We start from the raw sequence: 23,535 nt of genomic DNA, 5'->3' as shown, positions 1-23,535 counted from the left end.
CCGGAGAAGAAAAAGAGTGTGGGAGGGTCGGGAGAGAGGAGAGAGAACCTAGAACTGGCTGCTGCAATTATAGGGTTTTCAAAAATAATTCCCACACATTTTTCTACTTATACCATTTCCAAAACCGGAAACTAATTTTCTCTGACCATAATTTTCTCATACGACATCCGTTTTAGGTGCGCATGTCTACGAACTCGTATCGACAAACTCTACAACTTTCAAGAAGGAAGTTTTCGAAGATAACTTACGGAAAAAAAAGTCAACTTTTGGCCTCTTAAAAGTCAAAACACCTTAAAATTTACTCCCAAACTTCAACTTCGCACAAACTAAAGAATTTCCATATATAATCCTTCATTAATTATGAGAATAATACAAGGAAAATTTATGTGAAAATCTAGGGTATTACAAGAAAAGTATGTTTTTGTAAAATACTGTTTTGGTACTTTATTTCTTGTTTCAGCAGTTTAGCTTAGACTTTTTAACTAATGATTCATCTTTTATTAGGAGCTTGAAACTTGAAGTAAGATCCGGCAAAGGTAGGAGGAAACTTGGGGAACCTCAATACTTGCTTTATATTTTGTTATGTGAATTACTTCTTTCTGTGAAATCGTTGCTTTCTTGTTGTATTCTGTTCATAATGTGGAGTGGTTTTTCATTTGTGGCATAAGGAAGTATTAGTGCTATGCATAAAGCACTTTGGGTAAAGAAGTTAAAAATTTTACTTTTGTGTAGTTGAGTCCATATCCTCAGCAGGAACCATATCCCAGGTATGCCCATGATGCGCAAGTAGTATAGGTTATGAAAAAGGGTAATTCGGGATTGGCGAAAGGGGAATGGGCAAAAGGACTAGCAAAAGGGGTTATGTGAGTGAGTGGGAGATAGTTCATGTAATTAAATACTCCAAGCCACCCTTGTGGTAAAAATACATGGTATGGGACATGTATGCTTGAAGTATTTTGTTGTATGAACTATATGGAGCAGATTATACATATGCATACATGTTGTCTCTTTTGACTGGTATTGTATTGTTTGAAGAGGTTTTGCCTCCTATTGGGCTATTTATGCTCACCCCTTTAAATATTTTGCAGGTAATAAACAAGTTGTTTGAAGTTGGTTTCTTGCAAAGATGTTTTTTTAATTTCCTGTAAAATATGTGTGCTGTTTGCTTTCCCTTAGAATAAAATATAGACTTTCATTAGTCTATCTTTGTAAGCTACTTTATGAACTACTTGGAAATAAAGAGTGATATTTCAGTTGAGTATCAATGTGTTCTTTTCCAATTTCTTTCATATTCTATTTATGGAAAATTTATTCCATATTTAGAATATGAGTTATACCTCAAAAAAAAAAAAACTGAGGTGTGACAGTATTCTAATTGTTACCTGAGACTGTTGCGTGGAGATGTTGAATTTATTTTGTTTTAAACAATATGTTTGTGGTCAGATGATTGAACTTGGGGAAATGAAGTGGAGAAGAGGGAAAGCACAGCTTTTGTGTGTAGATCTCAGTTTTGTCAATAGGTAAAAAGAGTTGTAGAACAATTCTGAATATGGAGACTGAAGTTGTAGAGATTGATTGGAGATGTGTAGATGGGTGTCCATATTTATTTCAAGCGCCATTGTTTTGGGTTAGTTGGTGTAAGCCTTGGACAAATTAGAGTTTGGAAGCGACTCGTTTCAACTTAGGTCTTTCGACTGTGGTAGGAGATTACAGACGAACTTCTATCGTCTAAAGGTAATCTCAATCTTCGATATCTTTAGTCATTGGTGTAAGCAAGGTTGAAGTTGTAGATTCGAAGTGGTGATTGGTTAGAAAATCGTGGTATCGAGTTGAATGATTGTTAGGAGAAGAGTGTCGGGATAAATTTGGATTGGTAATGTGTATGATGATACACACAAGGATAGTTTAAGCAGTGTAATTAGGGTTATTGATCTTGAAATAATTGTTTTTCGCTTTAGCTATTGTTAGTAGCTGATACAAATAATTCCTAAGAGGATGAGTGAGATGTGGATCTTGAGGTAGTCTTTCCCACAAATGTAGCTTCTGATTGGAGTATTACATTGGTGAAATTGACTGGTTCGGACATGAAGTGGTTGCCGAGGTTTTATCAGGTTCGAGCAATCCCATGCTTCCACTTGAGCATTACGCAGGCGATGATGTGGTTGACGCACAGTCTTAAGAAAGAGCATGCGACCATCAATTCTACGTTGCTCGAGGGTTAGCATATGAACTTAGGTGATTCGGGGTGTCTCACTTATATGAAGAGTGTGACTTGTTGTTAGAGTGCGTTTTTAGACCCCCAGATTCTTTGAGGTAACTACTGGAGCAGCGTGGCAATCGATGAGTATCATCGATGTCCTGGGGTGTGCTAAGACCGACTTGTTCTTGATATAAGTAAATTTTCGACATGAGTTGTAGAGTCGGGCCTTGCAAGGTGTGGTTCAACTCAGGATTGCCGATCATCATATCTTATCGAGAAAGGTGTTCTAGATTTTTGTACGCATTCGTACAATTCGGCATTCTACGAGGAGAAATATCTTTGGCATTAGCAGTTTCAGCGACTTGAGCATTGGATTCCAGTTTTGTGCTTTCATCTTCCTTGGACATTATGGACCTGCGTGATCAAGCTAGTTGGACCTAGCAATTAAATAGAAGAAAGGAAATCACTTTGTATCATATGGGGGCAACAAGAGAAGACTATATAGTGTTGAATGATAGACTGCCAACATCAGCTGTGCTGACACTTGAGTTGACGTTAGAGTTAATGCGGGATTTTTCGTAATTTGGCAACTATTATTTGCACGATTCATTTATGGGACTTCGACATTCGTTAACGATAACGAGGAATTCATGGGCAAAGCTTTACTTAGGAAACGCAAGTTGGTTTTCGTGATCTTTGGCATCTTTAGCAACGCATAATTATGCAGAAGAAGTATAACACAACGACGATTTTTCTTAACATTATGCGTAATGGCGGGGCCGTTACTTCAAAATTCTTGTTCATCGACTTGAGTTGATACGTAGTCACTATAATACATGATAATACGTGAGAAGTAAGTCATCAATTAGTGAATTTCCAATGGTGATCCTTAGATTTCGTTGACTGGCGTGAGACTCACTATTTTGATTTTCCTCCGTTCGATAAACTGGTATTATTAAGGTGAAGGTGATAATTGCAGACATATGTGTTGCGGTAATAGCAACGTAAAATGTTGCCGTAAATAGTGAACAACTCATCTCTTCTTATTCGTGGAATAGGTACTATAACCTAAAGACTAGTCTGCATGTAAGTTTGAACAAACTTGGTTCGTACGAGGAGATACTCGTAACTTCTAAAGTATCGTTATACGCCAAGTCATCGTATAAAGAATTTCCTCATTTTTGGAGGTGTCAGTTTCGGATATGTTGATCGATTTTGAGGGTGATATTTTTCTTGTGCTTGTAAGTCGTTGGTGGTGGCAACTGTTGAATTTATTATTGAGGGATGAGATTCCGATGATTATTATTGGTTGGTAATGATTAATTCGCGGGGCGTATTGTTGGAAATAATAATATGATTGGCTGGTGGTATAGCTTTAAGGAAAAAGATTCTCGATGACTCGAGAAATATTTTTAGTTAAAGCTTGTCAGTTCATTGGCATAAATGGTAAATAGTGGTCGGTCATGTTAAATGTTTTTCTTGTGATGAGTATTCATATGTGATTGTATTGTGGTGGGACCACTTTTGATCCATGTAGGACCTGGGAGGTCATTGTTGTATGGATATGATTTGAGATACAAGAGATATTCAGTATAGGGGTTTGGTAACATAGATCGCATTAGCATAATTAGGCGACAAGGGAGATATTCGCCAATCAACATAATGATTGAGGCCAACCACATAGGTGGTGAAGGTCCAATTTTGGTGTGAACGATTGAGTTCTGTCTTGATTAGTTGGTAACGAAAGTAAGATGGTTTGTGAATTAAGAAAGTTATTGACCATATTGACTTGGCAAAAGTCAAAGTCATCTGTGTGATTTGGGGTTGTGTATCATAATAATTAAGATCGGGCAAGCTATTCAATTAGTGAAAAATAAGTCAAGGAGCAAAATATATTGTGTGAGCGGTGCCATGTGGAACGTTGGCAGAGTATTTTAGTTAACCCTAAGTTCGAGATTTGTTGAAGCATATGTACTCCCATTGGGTTTGGCAAATAAGCTATTGATGTGCCAATGAAAGTGGAAAAGAATTCGGTTAGTTGTTTCCACAAGTGAAAGGGGTACTTTGTGGTAGAAAAAAGTTTGAAGAGCACTAATAATGGGACAATTTAGTCTAGCGTTTATTGGAGTCTGGGGTGAAAAGAAGTAACCTCTACCCCTTTGCACGATTTGAAATTTTTATAAGGAGGGGAGAATTGTCACACCCCGGTTCTTAAGTTATTTTACGGTTATTTACTTTGGTATTATTTTGGTCTTTTACCGTTTTAAGTAACCGTTTACTATTTTAAGACTCCAAAAGTTGACTTTTTCTTCCGTTTGGAATTTGGGGAAAATTTTTCTCATGAAAGTCGTAGAGGACGTTAATACGAGTTCGTAGACATACTATGCGTTAAATTTGGAGGTTGCATGACAAAGTTATCAATTAAAAGGGTAAACATTAGTTGGTAAGGAGTGAATTTTTATTGGGTTTTATTTTTTGGGTGTTTTAAGTGTTGGACTGGGTGTGGAGAAGCCCAACACCCACATTCTCTTTCTCTCTCTCTTCTCTATCTCTCCTGAGCCTTCCCCGAGCTCTCTCTGCCGCCGAAAACTTTCCTAGCGTCGTTTGCCGTCGTCCGGCCACCAGAGACCGCCGCACCGATCCCAAACGGTCGGCCGTCGAACCAGCTCTCTTCTTGGACCGGTGGGAGCCGCCCTAGCGCCGCCGTGAGGGAGGAAGAGCTCTCGGAAGCTCCGGCTGCGTGGTGGAGTCCCGACGCCGGAACTCTCTCCTCCGGCCACCATCTCCAGTGATTTCAATCCCATTTGGAAGTGCTCTCCATGTGTAACATTTCCCTAGAAGGTAATGATCCAATTCGAAGTGTGTAGGAAGATTTTCAGGCTAGGGTTTGAATTGGGGGATTTTTGGATGTTTTGATTCGATTACCCTAGTTAAGCTTAGAATTTGACTAAGTGCTGGTTATGAAAGTTGTTGTGCTTGATGAGAGGATTATTCTTTTAAATTTTAGAAGACAATGGACACCGCCGGAGTACGGCTACCGGTCGCCGCTGCCGGCGGAGCCGCCACTTGGAGGTTGTTTTTCAGGTTTTTGGGTTTGTTATAATTAGAGGAGTCTAATGAAGTATAGTTTGGAATTTTTGAAGGATTTTTGGTAAGGTTTGGGATTTTTAAAAGAGTAAGGATTTTGCCAGTTATTAGAATGAAAATCCGGCCGTTGGATTTCCTTGGTATTTATCATAGAATGTTAGAATTGAATTAAGGTTGTGGTGGAGTTTGGTGTGAATCCGGCGAGTTTAACCCTATTAAGAATAGTGGGTTCAACGGAAGAGAGTTAGATGTTTTTATTCACATATTTATTTTCTGAAATTGAAGTTTGGTCCTAAGTATGGTTATTGTGCCAGGATATGAGAGGACCTCGCTTGAGTGGCAATTCGGGTTTCGTCAGGCTTAGGCCTAAATCTATGAGTGGACATTTTTGGTTTTGAATTAATATGCATCGATAATTTTATAAGTTGCCCATTATATTTTCCAAGCTTAAATTGTAATTTCGGCTTAGGTAATGGTTTTTGAATTTATTTGATTTTGATGCATTGATTAATGTTTTCTATGATTTATGGAATTTATTTGAGATTGACATATTGGTTATATTTTCGATAATGAACTTATGGATTTGAGCTTGGGTTAGAGATTTGGTATTTGAGTTTTGATATTATTTATGATTTCCGGATTTGAGATTATATCCAGATTTGCATATCGCTTGGTTTTCGAAAGATGATAATTATTTAAGTTAATTATTTCTTTGAATTTAATTAATTTCTTTACTCTTTGAATTCTTTGAGTACGGTTGGGAATCGTACTTATGCTTTAATTATGAGTTTCGGGGAAACTCACATGGATATATGTGTCTTTATTTATGCCATACTAGTCGAATAATATATTACTAATGCTAGCATACTATTCCGCCTTTCGAGGCGATGTGGCTTTCACGTTTTAAGTGGGGTTACTCAATCCCTTTCCGTTTTCGGGTGATGTGATGTAGTCGACGACATCACGCAAGCCCTGCACCCTCTCTGTTATCATAACGTGAAAGTGTAGGGAGTATGCCCGAGCCTGGGAGGCTCACTTGTATGGCTATAGCTGCTTCTTATTTAATATTTATTGTCTTGACTAGCGACGCTAATCCATTTTTTCAATATTTCATTTTACAAAGATCTTTATATACTTTTAATGTTGTTCTTGACTAGCGAGGCTAGTCCATTATTTTGGGATTTTCTTTATGAAGGTTTTATCAACACTTGCATGCCACAGATTTCTTGATTACTGGAAAATGGGAAAGTAATTAAGTTTGGTTAGTTATTCTATGATCAGTTACTTGATTATTTTTTGTCCACTCAGTCTAACGTTTTTAAATTACTTTCCCGTGGGCTCTTTGGTTTTAAATGCCCAGTTTGCAGGCTAAGCTTAATTGAGGTCGACCGTATATGGAGTCGAGGCATAGTCAGAGGCTGCTTCCGCTTATTCTTTATTCATTGTTTTTCTTTCATTATAGATATGCTCTGATAACCATTTGAGATAGTTATTAGTTGATTAAGGCTTGTTGTATTTTTGGAAGATGTGTTGAACTTGAGGAGCAGGAAGGCTCCAGGTGTTGAGGCTGGTTTGTTTGTTTATAGAAATGTAAGTTGGATTTTTCAGGTAAGGGTTGTCCATTTTGAAGGTAGATTATGCCAAATTTTCATTAAATTTTTCTTGAAAGTGGACCCCACAGGATTTACCTCGGGTTTCAGGGTGAAATTCAGGGTGGGTCCTGTCAGTTAGTGTTGTCAGTCAATTCATGCATAATCCCAATGAGACTCATATGGATGTTGTGTTTCGCATATTGCGGTATTTGAAGTCTGCTCGAAGGAAAGGATTAATCTTCTCCAAACATAGTCACTTGGATGTTTCTGGGTACATAGATGCAGATTGGGCAGGTAACATCACAGATCGTCGGTCTACTTTTGGTTATTTTACATTTGTTGGTGGTAACTTAGTAACTTGGAAGAGTAAGAAACAAAATGTGGTGGCTCGTTCTAGTGCTGAAGCAGAGTATTGAGGAATGGCTAGAGGACTTTGTGACATGTTGTGGTTGAGACATTTGCTGAGAGATTTGGGGTTTAAACAAAGGAAGGCTATGCCTCTGTGTTGTGATAATAAAGCTGTAATTGAAATTGCACACAATCCTGTTCAACATGATCGTACTAAGCATGTGGAGGTAGATCGATACTTCATTAAGGAGAAATTAGATGAACAAGTCATTTATTTCCCATTTGTCCCTACAGAGGAGCAGTTAGTTGATATTCTTTTTCAAAGGCTCTCTCAGCTAAGGCCTTTCGTGACTCACTTGACAAGTTGGGCATTTGCGATTTGTATGCGCTAACTTGAGGGGGAGTGTTGGCATGAGTCACGCACCCTTGTGGTGCTAGGAATATACATATTATATTAGTAATATTAGTTTAATTCCTAATAGGTTACTATGTATCATGTATATTAAGTTATTAACCCTATTGTTAGGGATGAATGAATTATCAAAAAATTCCCTATCACTTCTATTCTTTGTGACTGAAATAGGTGCTGTAATCATATATAGAAGGAGAAAATTATGTGGTATAATTGTGTATGCAGGTACCTTGTGGGAAACTAAGTCGTCCATAAGTCGGGCAACAACTGCAGACCCTTTCACAGGTTTGGGATAAGTGGCCAACCAGTACGTCAAATGGGTCTTGTGTAGTAATTTCTCCCATGGTAACAAAAGTGGTGGTTATAAGCAGTGGATAGCCTGAGGTCAGTGATGATAGGGCAATATAATTCATCCATTGTCGGTATGTATTTCTGGTGGAACCATTTGGCTTCAAGATAGTAACTTCTAGCTTGCAGTTTCATCTATATAGGACACAACCATGACCAACTCAAATTATAATTATTCACTAACCACAAAATTTTTCTTTTACCGTAAATTAAACTGTGTACACACAGTTGTAGCTGTGAATGTGTGCATCTGTACTCAAACGTAATGGATGTATCGAACTTACAGCTTCTCTGGCATAGTGGCTCAGATACAACTTCCTCTCCTTTGCAAGCTCTTCTTCAACTTCAGTATACACGTCTAACGGTGCCTTATAACAGACTTTCATATAGTTTGGCAGTGCATCGATGACACTAATATCCCACCTAACCATATTCATATATTAAAGTAAATAAATTTAGCCAAAATAACATACAATTCTAACTTCATTGACGAACCCTAGATTATTATTTTGATGAAATTAACCCTTGACTAGTTCTAGCTAGCTTCAATTTCAATACTGCTTCTTCACTACTGGACGATCGATCAAGTTTAGACAAGGTAGCTGCAAATGAAAAGTAATTTCAGATTGGTAATAGATCGTAACCTCTCAATAGCTTCAGTAAAGAGCTCTAGTTCTTTGAGTGTGCCATACAAGTCATAAATGTCATCGAGAATGGAGGTCAGGGCAGTAACTTTGCATAAAGTCCTATTCAGGTTCAAAGCAGATTGATAAAGCCCAGCAGAAGTAAACCTCAGTAACTCTATCTCTTGTAAACGGCAGCTCAGTTCTCACATCCAAGTCCTTCCATCACCTACAATCAAATTACATTATTGATGAAGGATAATGTGTAGAGACAAAGAGATAGCAAGAGAATCATCATCTTATTCATTGATATGAGCCCTTTATATAGGGAATTACACACTACCAATATGGTAAGGATATGAATACATAGATCTAGTCTAACTACATATCATATTGGCATAAGGCCAAGGCACACATAAAGAATATCTAGAAAGATACAGAATATCCTAGAACACTTCTCCTTGTGCCGCGCGCTGATATGCCGATGGTGCTGATCTGTTGCCTCGTCAAAAACCTCGTCAAGTCACAAAAACCCTGTGGGAGAAAAACTGAACCTTGATCGTAGGAGAAAAAGAGTACAATGCACCCTTCACATTTGATAGTGACATGTATGTATGTGCTAGACTCCCCCTGAAGTTCACACCTCCTCCTGATCTTTACATCAATCATAGGGCTCTTCCTCATTTTTACTAATCATGAAAGTTTCAACAATTTAGCATATCAATGCTCTTTAACATGTCTTCAAATATGGCATTAGGCAATGATTAACTAAATCATGCCGTATTGTCCTCAAATGATCTTTTACAGTTAGATCTTGAGGAGAAGGCCGTTTGTGAACTCAAAACATAAGTTTGTGCAGGAAATCAGATTTCTGCGCAGCATGACCTTCAGTTAGTAGAACAGTTGTAACTTCCTTTAGGAAATACATATGAACGAACCGTAAACGGTTTTGGAAACTAGACTCATTTAGCTTTCCAACCGCATATTACACACATTCCGGTTCGTCAGGAGCTATTCACAAAGTCCTGTCGAAGTTGACTGTTTTGCCAAAATCAGATTCTCGGACAGATTCGTCCTACTTTACAAAAACGTCCATAACTCACTCAATATGACAGGTATGATCAAATGGTTGGTGTCCCTGGAAATTAGACACATAGACCTTTCCAATGGTACCAATTTCACCATTTTCCAGTGAGTGAGGTTTCCTGTAAGTCCCGTGGAGCTTGACCTACAAAACTTGGCATCATGTGCCCAATGACCTATCTCTTTGTTAATGCTGGATCGCATCTTTCCATTAGGCCAATCAACTAAGTTGATATCCATCAACGAAAGGTAGTTCGATAGTAGACTCATTATCCCACGTCCTCATGTACACTAGTGTAATACTTGTAGAGATCTCTATATGGATTGGATTTAACATTAAGGCGTCCCTCAACGATAATCACAATTTAGACTCCATGAGACAGATTTGAGTATCACTGATCAATAGATCAGGTTGTGCCAAGGTCGCTTTCTTCCTAGTGCGAGAAAGTATCAAACCTAAGGGCCTCCCTCCTTTTAGGGAGCCACAGGGGCTTGTGACACCAATTTTGCCACTATATGAAGTCACCATATCACCATCTATGTTGATGGCGTCAAGACCAACTCCTTTTGGTCGCGCCATGTCCTCTTGATAAAACATCAATCCTTGCAGACATATTTGCAGCATGTGATCTCGTCATTTTAACACTTTAAGCATTTGAGATCAAGATGAGACTTAGTGGGGACAAACCACGACAATTCACGTCGTTCCACTTGAACATTTGTGTTCTTATCTCCCCTAGCTCATCAAAGTGACCATCCGTAATATAGCGGTGAAAGAGATCGCTTGACAAGGTTTCTACATATGCGGATTATAGGTGGAGGTTCACATCCAACCTAAATACTTATTCATCTCAAATGACTCATCATTGTGCGTAGTGGTAGTGCGATTTGGTACCTAGAATAAACATCTAGCTAAGCTCAAGGATTGGAGATCCGTTTCAATCCTGCCGAGCTCAAGGATTGCAATTTTGTGTCAATCCTGGTACACAGTCACGAGCTGTAGTACAACAATATTCAATGATGGTGGGTCGTAGATGAATAGTAAAGCTGCATGCAAATATTGCATAGCCCCAAGACGCAATAGAAAGATTGGTGCGCATCAATAATGTTCGAGCGACAAGCTAAAGTTGCATGGTCATAGCCTCGGTGAGACTATATTGCGTGTGAACATGGGGTACAGGACACTTCAACTTACATCCCGATAAACTTCTTTAAAGAATGGGTAGTGAGCCCGTAGAAATATAAGCAACATAAGCAGTAGATAATAGTGTAACACGTGACCAGTGTGTTAACACTTCAACCAACACCATAAAGCATAAAAAGGTATCCGCAAGTTGGTTGTATCTATCTACATAGTTTGATGTAAGAATAGAATGTTCATTTTTGTGTCATTTAGCGTAGGAGGGTCTCACTCCTAATTTAACTAAAGAATAGGCTTTCAAAACAAGCAATGAGCATTGCAGGGGGCCAATGCGACATCGAGGGAAGGCCGGTGCATCTCAATTGCTTGAGGAATTGATCAGACGACCTCCAAGAAGTTGGAGTCATGTTCAGGTGACGACAATGTCCCCCGGGTCACTACCATGCTTCATGATGATGCTTGATCTCAAATGTCTTCGTTTTGAGCGGAAGAATAGATGTCCATGAGAATTTCTCAAAATTTAGACCATTATGTCTCTTCCAGGATGACCAATTTGGTCAAACCAAAGCCCATATGAGTCGGTGTCCCAAATATCATCTTTGGCGACAACATGGGATTCGATATTCGAATCGTAGTGACATACAGTCTACTAGATTGACTCATGAATTTCTCCAAGATGCGCTTCAGTCCGCATTCATGAGAAGGTATACACAAAAGAATTCTTGTTCATTCTCACAATGTGTTTTCAAATGAAAACTATTAGCATGAATGTCTTTAAAGCTCAATATGGTTCGATTGCCTCTCAATGCATAGAGGGTATTTGTGACATTAATCATGGTGTCATGAGGCATCAAGATTCAAGCTAAACCGCGTCCTTGAATGACCGGTATGATTCAATCATTGTAGTCACAAAAGATTTACAAAGGCACAAAATCCAAAGATAGTTGCCGGTTCCTTAGAATGTTGTGGATAGTTCCACTATCTGCGAAGCACTCAGTGCCTCGATGAGACATATCTACAAGAAGGAGTAGATAGGTGAGTTAATAGTTCCACTTGAACCATTTAGAAGGATTGAAAGAAGCTACGAAAAACTGCAATCCCGAGAGTGCATAAAAATTTCCGCGCAGAATGGCCTTTGCGCACTAAAACAGCCATAACTTCTTTGTTCAAATAGATATGGACGAACCGCGAAAAGTTCTGAAAACTAGACTCATAGATCTTTCCAATGATATAAAGCTCACTGTCTGGTTCGTCCGGAACTGTTCACAAAGCTCAAACAAAGTTGACTGTCAAGAAGGGACAGATTGCTGTTTTTCGCAGAATTAGCATGTGCGAAGCTACGAAGCTTGCAGGTTGCGTGTAGGCTTTTGCCTTAGCCAAAAGTGATGTGTGTATGATCAAAACCAAGTCCTTTCGGTCGTTCTAAGGTCGTAAACTCCATGACTAGTTAGCAAAAACTCCCTGACATGAACATAAACTAATTCAGAGGACCTAGACGATTTGATCATGATGATAATTTTCCGGTTTTGATAAGTCTTCAACGTCTTTTGCAAGACGGTAATTGGTTTAACAGCGTAGGGGGATCCAAAATCAAAAGGTTTTGGTAACTCCAAGTCAGTATGACCAGGCATGTCCGTTGAGGGTCGGTAGTGCGAGGCACACTTGAAACCACTATCTCCTTAATTTCAAACAATTCTAAGACATCACACTAAGCTTGGATGAGCCTAACTGAACAATTGATGATGAAAAATCCACGAAAGGGTAGAAGACTTAACTGGAAACACGTTAGCGATCCTTCTTGAGGATACAAGGCCGTGCGTCATCTTCACTTGGAAGAGACCAAAACGGCGCAATCTAACCATGTAGATTGTAAATATGCCATGCTTCTAAGGACAATGTAAAAATGTACATCTTGTTTGTAAATCAATACAAACCATAAGAGGAGAATAGTTTCATAACTTCAAAAAAATTCTCAAGGCATTCATTATTGCTAATGTGAGTATATCAAGGTCTCAAATAGACGAAGGACATTGATACAACACCTTAGTACATATAGCTTGGAACGAAAATCAATGTCTAGCCGATGACGTCAAAGTCATGGGTAGCTAGAGCAGGATCCAAATCTTTGAAATTCGCGATCATGAGGATGACGTTCTTGTCCTCATATTGATTTTCCGTACCTTTTTGTATGCAAACACAATTTGAAGGAGTTGGACAATTTTGAACCAGTGATCCGAAGATCCACAACGGTTGCATTGTCATGAGCTGACGTGAGTAGTTTTGACAAAATGGTGTCTAGACCAGGAGTGTCGTTATTAGAGCCAGTGACACCTCCCCCTCTTTTCTAGACATCGGCACGACCTTTTCTGTCGTTGCCATGACCCATATTGTTGTCCCCACATTAGGGGATAATCTCAAATAACTTTATCATATTAGCGTACACTACCAGAAGAAAGGCTTTAGCCGACGAAAATAAAAAAACCAGCCCGACGAATTTTTTTTTCGTCAGCTATGGTCAACTCTGAATAATTTTTTTCGTCGGCTATAGTCTGTGAACTTTAACAGACGAAATTTTAAAAGTTTAGCCGACGAAATTTTTAAACTTTAGCCGACGAAATTTTTAAAATGTTAGCCGACGAAAAAATATAATTTCGTCGGCTAAAGTGCCTTATATTTGCAGATCTAGACAACAACTCATCTGAGAAAAAAAAACTATACGTAGAACCTTCAAACGCAAAAAAGTTGTGAAATAAGATATGACCAGAATGGTGAAATACGTCTACGGTTGAAAAATCACAGTATTCCGGTAAAGTCTCGGTGCCGATAGTTGACTTACCCTTATTATTCACTATGCTACAGATTTGGCATTTGGTGTCTGATTAACTATTTTGATACCTTTCCGGAAGCGTAACGGCGCTACGAGTCAAACTCATCGCTTATGCCATGATGTATAGGCTTTTTTGGCCATCCGAGTCCGTTTAGGGCTTCAAAATGTAGTTTTCTTATTTTCGATTAGAGTTGACCGTTTCGATCGAGCCCTTAACGTTGAATTTTTTATCATAGACATCTTTCATCATAATGATCATATCTGACAGTCGAATTTTGGTTTGTGAATTTTAGTCATCGGAATCACAACATGTCTACTATTTACCGTTATTCGGGTTTATGGGGAGCCCTATCGTCGGAAGGTAAATGTCTCAAAATTTTTATATGGGCAGTTGCGTCTCATCTACGTGAGAGTTTTTTGTGTGGAAGGTTTGACCAAACTACGTAATATAGAGGGAGATATGAGCGTTTTTATGTGATAAGTGACGATGGATTATGGTTGACCGTTTCAATCGAGCCCTTAACTTTGTCGGATCCAGTTGAATTTTTTACCATAGACATATTTCGTCATAATGATCATATCTGACGGTCGAATTTTGGTTTGTGAATTTTAGTCATCAGAATCACAACGTGTCTACTAATGTTGTATAACTTGTTTAGTAGGTTATACAACTTTGTGAACCAACTCTATATAGGAAGCAAAATTATCAAAAATCTCGTGAAATAAGATGTGTTCAGAATGGTGAAATACGGCTATGGTTCAAAAATCACGTAAATCGGGTAAAGTCTCGGTGCCGATAGTAGCGGTTAACCTTATTTACCGTTATTATTCCCTATGGGGAGCCCTATCGTCGGAAGGTAAATGTCTCAAAATTTTTATATAGACGGTTGCGTCTCATCTACGTGAGAGTTTTTCGTGTGGAAGATTTGACCAAACTACGCAATATAGGGCAAGATATGAGCGTTTTCGTGAATTTATAGACTTTAGCCGACGAAAATATATGAAAAGTCGTCGGCTAAGGTCAAAAAATTTCAAAATTTTTTAGGCGGTAAACCAAAGTTGGAGGAAAATTTTCAAAGGACTTTAGCCGACGAAAATATATGAAAAGTTGTCGGCTAAAGTCGAAAAATTTTCAAAATTTTCAACCAAAATTTTTTGGTGGTCAACCAAAATTTTCAAAAAAGTTTAGCTGACGAAAATAAAGAATTTCGTTGGCTAAAGTTCTTTATATAAGCGAAGATGGATGGTAAGAAGTCTATTATCTGCCAGATTTTCTTCTCGGCCTAGCTCCGCCGTCAAGCCACCGGAGACCGCCACACTTGTCCCAAAAGCTTCGCCGTCGTCTCTACTTCATTGCTGGATAGGTGGTGCATCAAGTGGCGCCGCCGTGAGGGAAAAATCGAGCTCCAAAACTCCGCCGGTTCGGATTCGGTGTCGATCGAATTTCTCCTTCCTTAGGTCACCATTTAGTGAGTTCTATATATGGATAAGTTGAGTTTGATTAGTACTACATTCCCCTAGAATTTCGTAGCTCGATTCGGTGTGTGTGAAGAGAATTGAAGATTTGAAGTTTTTAGGGTTTAAAATTGGGGATTTTTATATTTTCAGTCGATTGACCTGTTTAGGTTTAGAATTGAGCTTCGACTTCTTCTAGAAAGTTGTTCGAAATGTTGAGAGGAAGATTTTATCAAATTTTGGTCGTGGTTAGAGGTGGCCGAAAGTTTCTGCAGTTTTTTTCAAACCCAGCAACTTTAGCCGACGATATTTAAATACTATATTCGTCGGCTATAGTTATTTTTTAATTTTTTATTAAGGTTTAGCCGACGAAATATAGTATATTTCGTCGGCTATAGTTATTTTTTATATTTTTATAAGGTTTAGCCGACGAAATATAGTAAATTTCGTCGGCTATAGTTATTTTTTAATTATTTATTACACACTTTAGCCGACGAATATCTTAATTGTTTCGTCGGCTAAAGTCTGGGAAAAAAACCGACGACATGTTTTTCGTCGGCTAACTGTGGGACTATAGCCGACGAAAAAAAAATTTTCGTCGGCTAAAGTCATCACCGACGACCTTTTCCTGACGACACTATAACCGACGAGCCTTCGTCGGCTAAGATCTTAGCCGACGAATTAAGATAACAGGCCGACGAAAATCTTTCGTCGGCTAAAGTGCTTGTCCTGGTAGTGGTATATACAATTCTCGTTTGTATGATCAAAATCAAGTCTCGTTGGTAATTCCAAACCAACTTGGAGGACCTAGAGAACTTGATGATGATTGAATCAGCTAAAGATTATGGATCATGATGCCACAAAAGATCATCGACAATATGTAGTAGGGCTGGGCATGGGACTAGGGGTGGGTTCGGTTTGATTCGGTTCGGTTTTTAGCCTAAACCGAAAACCAAACCGAAAATAAAGTTCGGCCAGGTTCGGCCTGGTTTTCCATTTTTAGATATGTCAAATCGAAAACCAAACCAAACCGCCGGTCCGGTTCGGTTTCGGTTTTTTTCGGTTTTTTTTTTTTTTTTACTTAAAACTTTGTACCTGTAAAATTTTATGACCATGATTTAACTGTAACCAAAAATTAACGGCTCCTCCACCTTTCTTGCTTTTACCATTTCAAAACACTACTAACCAAATGTATACAAAAGAAATCAAAAATTTTAAACACAAAATAGTTTGAATGTCCATAGTTAAAGTCCATACATCTTAAACATAAATTATAAAGTTCATACTCCATACTTCCATATGGTAAAACTCAAAAGTCCATAAAACTCAAAACTCAAAAGTTCATGCAACATCATCTCATGCTCGAAAATATGTTTGCTTCATTTTAGGAGGCAACATACCACTCTTAACACTTTGCACATGTGACAATGATAGCATCTCCAAAATTTCTATATGAACAAAAAACAAAATAGAAAAACAGAAAATTAGATAAGAAAACCATATATGTAACATAAATTAAAAAGAATTTACTCAAATCAAATAATAAAAAGAAACTATTACAATTACCTCTTTCCGCTTCTTCACATATCTCAATCTCCTCACTAGTGGGCACATGATGTAAAGCAATAGTTTCACCTCTAAGCCAACTTTGTGTACATATCAAGGTTTTCACCATTTTTGGACTTAGAGAGCTTCGATGTGGATTATTAACCCTCCCACTAGTGCTAAAAGAAGATTCCAAAGGTATAGTAGACACCGGAATAGCTAGAATATCTTTTGCAATGCGGGCCAATATAGGGTATTTGGAAACCCCATTCACTCTCCACCAACCCAACAAGTCAAACTTTTCAACATCTCCTTCAATAGCATCACTAATATATCTATCAACATCATTGTGTATGATCTCGGCTTTCATTGCTTTTCTTTTCAACTCCTTCTCCTTCAATTTCCTCTCAAACTCGGTAAGACCCGAGAAAAAAGAAGGTTCAACCTTAACAATAGATGCTTGAGACCCTTCAACCCCTCTAACTTCATTTTCCTCCGCTTCATACACTTTGTAAATGTCACACAAAAGAGTTTTCACATCCTTTGTGACAACTTCCACCCTTTGGTATTGATCTTCCTCCCCATAGACAACCTCTAAATAATCAATAAGCATCTCAAACTTTTTCCGTGGATCAAGAACAAGAGTAAGAAACACATATTGATTCAACTCATCAAAATCACCCCAATATTTTGCATATTTTTCAACCATTGGAGGTACAATATCCACCATCCAAGTATTACTTGGTTTCTCAATTTCTTCTTGCAAGAGACTATTTAGATGAAGCAAATCACCAAAAGTTTGATGAATGATAGGTACATTAGAACAACACACCTTTAATGTAACTTCATAAAATGGTTTCAAAAACTCCGAATACACTTCGGCATTCCTCCAATCATTTGAACATGGTGGCCCTTCCTTTCCAATTGATTCACCTAAGTTAAATATGCGGCATAATTACATGTATCATCTTGACTTAGTCTATCAAATGCTTTTTCAATTTTTAAAGCCGATTCCAACATCAAGTATGTGGAATTCCACCTAGTAGGGACATCCAACACCACAAGCCCCTTGCACTCTATCTTCACTTTCTCTACACTTCTTTTGAAGAGTTCAAGTCTTTGTGGAGAGGATCTAACATACCTCATCGAATTACGAATAGCATCAATAGATAAATGCATGGGTTTCAAACCATCATTCATAATCAAGTTAAGAATATGAGCTACACACCGCATATGCATATTTTTCCCCTTATTCAAAATCATATTAGGTAGTTTCCAAGCATCTACCCTCTTGATTAACTCTCTTATGGCAACATCATTTGCCGAAGCATTATCAACGGTGATTGTTAGAAGCTTCTCTATGCCCCACTCTAACAAACAATCCTCTAAAAGTTTAGCTATAGAATCTCCCTTATGATCTAAGATGACACAAAAGTTGATTACTCTTTTATGCAACACCCAATCATCATCAATAAAATGTGCGGTAACAACCATATAATTGATGTTTTGAATAGAAGTCCAAGTATCGGTTGTAAGACACACCCTTCTACCCTTCAATTCACCCATTAACTTCTCCTTCTCCCACATATATATACAACTTAAGCACATCCTTTGCTACGGTCTTCCTACTAGGGATTGTCCAAAAAGGTAAAACTTTTTCCATAAAACGCTTAAACCCTATGCCCTCAACATGAGTAAAGGGTAGCTCATCTAGAATAATTTCTCCACACATAACCTAGTGAGCTCTTCATTTGTCAAAGAAGAGGTATCCAACTCCCTAGTATATTTTTTAGGACACAAAATCTTTTGCCTTTTAGCTTTCAACATTTCTATATTAGGAGGATACTTGGGGCATTTATCAATATGACTAAGAAGGGTTGATGTACCATTTATTTCCGGATCAGCATAATATTCTTTATTGCAATAAACACAATTACCCTTAACTCTACCCGCAACCATTTTTCTAGTATAATGAGCCCAAATATCTGACCTTTCTTTGCCTTCAAGGAGGCCAAATATTCTTCCTCGGTCATTTCCTCTTCTTGGTCTACCGAATCGGGTGGAATAGGACCGGTACTTGCTTGTGATCCACCCATACTAGGAACCGGTGTCGGAGTTGCCGATTCACCAACACCAACACTATCAACTTGCATCTGCATAAAAAAAATAAACCAATTTAAACAAGTTAAGTATTACAGACCAAATCGCAGCAAGAGAAAAACTGTTAACTTCCTGACAGTGACCAGCAGACCTTTTTGGCTAAAAATAGTATAGCTTGGCTAAGAATTTCAGGTTAGTCTCTTCATAACAATTTTAAAAGACAATCTAAAGATTATTTGAGAACTGGAATCGCAGAAAAAAGAGTTTTGTACAAATACTTATGATTTTCCAAAGTTCAGATACAGTAGAAAAAAACTGCTAACTTCCTGACATTGACCAGCAGACATTTTTAGCTAAAAACAGTATAGCTAGGCTAAGAATTTCAGATTGGTCTCTTCATAACAATTGTAAAAGACAACCTAAAGATTATTTAAGAACTAGAATCGCAGCAAAAGGAGTTTTGTACAAATACTTATAATTTTCCAAAGTTCAGATATAGTAGAAAAAAACTGCTAACTTCCTGACATTGACCAGCAGACATTTTTAGCTAAAAACAGTATAGCTAGGCTAAGAATTTCAGATTGGTCTCTTCATAACAATTGTAAAAGACAACCTAAAGATTATTTGAGAACTGAAATCGCAGCAAAAGGAGCTTTCTACAAATACTTATGATTTTCCAAAGTTCAGATACAGTAGAGAAGATGAGGACATTCTGAAAAGAAAAACATATATACCTGAGAAGATGAGGACGATTTGTTCATTGCATTGATTGCAGCAACACGACCACGGCCACGACTAGTGGAGCCAAGCGATTTTGAGGAACCCCGCTTCGATGGATTCAATTTACCCCTCTTCATTGTGATGGTCAGACCGAGAGGGAAAGAGGAGAGTAGAGGAGAGGTTAGAGGATTGGAGTCCGGTGGTGGAGTGTGGAGATGAGATCGAATTAGAGAGGAGAGGAGGCGAGTCAGGCGACAAAGAAAAAAGGAAGAGAGGTCGAGAGGAGGCGAAGACTGAGAGTCAAAGACTCTACAAATAACCAATACTCATTAAGTCATTAGGGTTTTACGAAAAAAAAAAAAAAAAACCCCCAAAACGACCTCGTTTTGAAACTTTGACTGCAGAGGAACGTTGACTTCGGTTTCTCGGTCCGGTTCGGTTTCTTCTAAGCTGAAACCGAAAACCAAACCGAACAAAACTGGTTCGGCCCGGTTTTTTTTTCGGCCCGGTTTTTTTTCTGCTCGGTTTTTACGGTTTCGGTTTGGTTTTCGGCTCGGTTTTTTCAGTTTTCGGCTCGGAAATGCCACCCTTACATGGGACGGGACGGGACGAGATTAGGCTAATCCCGTCTCGTCCCGTACATTACACACGAGACGGGACCGGGACGGGCCTTGCGTTTTGAAATTTGATCCCGAGCAAGTCCCGTCCCAGACGGGATCAGGACGGGATGGGACCAATCCCGGCCATCCTGCCCAATTCCAAAACTGAAGAAAAAATATATCCTAATTGCCTTCTAGCCCATAACATTTATAAATTCATATTGCATCATTACATCCATAATAGCCGATGCATTACAAGTTCATACACAATACAGTTTAACAAGAAAACAAGAAAGTACTGTAACAATTTGCTTTTGCCATGCTTTCGCACCATATGCAGACTACCAATAAAATTACCCAGAAGGAAGTAATTTCATCTTACCCAATATCAAACTTAAGAACAATTTCTTCTTTCCCGTAACCATATTCTCAGAAGAAAAAAAAAAATACAATAGACCAAAACCAAACTGATCTTGATTAGTTTCTGACCAAACCCAGATCAAATTACTGATCACCAACGATCCCAAACAAGATCACCATACCTAGTTGTACCTTATCGTCGCTCGACGCTATCAACCTCAGAACAGAGTGAGATTTCAGACAAAAGATTCAAAGAAATTTAATTCGCCGAAGAAGATGAAGAGCCCTAACCTATCAAAGGTCGTACTGCCATCGTCGTCATCTGCTTTGGCCGACACATGTCTCGTCGGCTTCTGATCGCAGCAGCTTCAACGTTAGAAGGCAGTAGCAGAGTCCCATATGAGGGGAAGAGCAGAAGAAGAACGATTGAGGGTTTGAGATTTCAAGTTCGCATCTTCGATTTGGGGTTTGGATGGATTGATGTTAAGAGCAATTTGCCGATTTGGGTCTCGCATTTTGGGATGAAGAGTGAGAGGCTACTGTGATTGTTTGAATGAGATGAGGTTAGGATTAGGGTCTAAAATTAACAGGTGAGATGAAATCATCTAAAGAAAACAACGATTGAGATTGCTCTTTATTAATACACGGGACAGGACGGGCCTTACGGGCCTCAAAATTTCAGTCCCACAGCTCATCTTTCAGGACGGGACCGGGACGGGATCGGAATTTCGGTTTTTTATGCTCAGCCCTAATATGTAGTCAATTAAGGTGGTAAGCAATCCACTTAACTAATAACTCAACAGATAGAGTTATATGAACGTTTCAAGAAACGCTCCATGAGTGCATTCCACAATACTTTGTGGTCATTACTTTTTGCACAGATTGCCATTGAAGGCTTTTGTCGATGGCGCTTCAAAGACTTTGAGCGCATGAGATGTGAAATCTCGGCATCTAGGCTTGTTAGCCTGGGGGTCCAAACATGTGGTTTAATCCTTTCAAATGAAAGGTTCCACAGATACCAAGAGAAGATCCGCCTTAGGCATCTAGTACGTCAAAACTCAAAGGAGCAGAATGTTACATTGCTCTTGCATACAAAACCAAGCTGTTATGAGACTTGATAGAGATCATAAACAATGCTTTTAATGGTTTGTCCTTCGGATTGATCACACACAATCCGAAAAAGCTGCGAATTGATCAAACACAATTCGGAAAAAGTCCTTGGATTGATCAAACACAATCCGGTGATAGGTCGGGGTTGATCATATACAACCCGGACAAAGAAACAAGAGTGATCAAACACACTCTTGACCCACGAATAAAATTCCTGGATTTTTGGTACCTGCAAATACACTGACCCAAACATAGAATGGAGTAGAAGAAGGGGAGAAAGCACTTTATCTCCCCCGAGGTTATTGAACTTGGAAGAGTTTTAGGGTTGTAAAATAAACATACCGTAAACACTTGGATGCTTGATCGGATGAAAAGAAAGCAGCGGAGTGGACGGCCGGGAAGTGACGGCGGCGGCGGCCGAGGCAGGGCCGAGAACCTCCGATTTTGGTTTTAGGGTTTGGAAAAAAATAATGGTGGGCTATTAGTTCTAGGGTTAGAGCAAAATGCATGATAACGTGATGAAGAATAAAGTGTAGAGACAAAGAGATAACAAGAGAATCATCATCTTATTTATTTATATGAGCCATTTATATAAGGAATTACACAATACCAATATGGTAAGGATATGAATACATAGATCTAGTCTAACTACATATCCTATTGGCATAAAGTCAAGGCACACATAAAGAATATACAGAAATATACAGAAATATACAGAATATCCTAGAACAATTATGTAATTGTTACAATAATATATCATTTATCTATCTAGTAGATACGTACGTATATATGGACGTGGTTTGATGGTTAATTAACCTTGTAATTTCACAAAGTTCCTTTTGATGAAAGAGACAAGGTATGGTACTGGGATGTATATCCTACTTTTATTTTACATATACTTGAACAAAATTGAACAAAAATTACAATGTTATGAATCAAATTACAACATTGAGAAAAAATTTACCAAATTTATTTTCAATATTTACATGAAGATAAACAAAATTACAACTATGAGAAGAATTTGTTCAAAAAGTTGTAAAATGGTTGTATATTTTATAATTACAATTATTAGAACAAGATTACAAACAATACGACTCAGCATTACCATTTTGACTACAAATATGTTGTCACATTTGTAAATGTAGGTATCACATACGGGTAGGTACCATAGAATTTCCCTTGATGATATGAAATTGCTGCAACAGGTTGAAATCCAACTTGGCAAATGTCAAGAAAGTTTCATTATGTGAATCGCATTCGTGATCTAAGTAATATCTTGCTTCCACCCTGGTGATGCCCTTTCGGAAGGGCTGATGATTCAAGGAATGGGTTACTTGTTTTGAAAGTGAGGGGATTAAACTGTGTTTGATCGACTCAAGATGAGTTATGGTGAAGGCTAGTGCCTCTTCGAGTATGTCTTCTCCATGTACCCTAAGATGGGTGGCTTCGTACAAGCTTAATAGTCCTGATGCAGCACTCTGAATAGTTTCCTTAAATTTCTGATCATTTCCTTAAATTTATGATCATTTCCTTCCTTGAACTTGTTGAATATATCTGCATCACCAGCCAATTCATTAGATGAGCCACTACATATCATGGACTTTATTAGGTGATATACGAGTTTAAGCCCGAGTTCACTTCCTAATATATTAATGGACAACTTACCGCAAAAAACATTACAACCTTGTTGTCTAAGCAACCGAAAACGTAGAGCAGTAGTATAAAGATCATCATCATTTTCCATATCACTACTGTGAGAGGCTAATTTGAATACAATTCACGCAAGCGAAAGTATCGTTGTCAAGATAGGGAAGTATAAGTGCCCAAGTTATCGTACCATGGGGATTAGTGGCTAACCCATAATCCTAGGCTAATCGGAACAAAAAATCACTAAGCAAACAAAGGAAAAGAAAAAGAAAATAAGGAAAATGCCAATCTAGGCACCAAGCCTTAGTAATGCTTGGCTCTAGTTCTCACCAAAAGCC

The 23,535-nt window shown here is 38.4% G+C and overlaps 1 pseudogene; it reads right to left on the bottom strand.

Moving 5' to 3' along the window:
* LOC101291688 overlaps positions 1–23,294 on the bottom strand; it is a 34,739-nt pseudogene extending 11,445 nt beyond the window's left edge.
* Between the last annotated feature and the right edge of the window lie 241 nt (positions 23,295–23,535).

The sequence above is a fragment of the Fragaria vesca genome, unplaced genomic scaffold (genome assembly GCF_000184155.1).
Source record: "Fragaria vesca subsp. vesca unplaced genomic scaffold, FraVesHawaii_1.0 scf0512888, whole genome shotgun sequence".
NCBI classification, from domain to species: Eukaryota; Viridiplantae; Streptophyta; class Magnoliopsida; order Rosales; family Rosaceae; genus Fragaria; species Fragaria vesca.
This window is presented reverse-complemented; position numbering and strand designations above follow the sequence as displayed.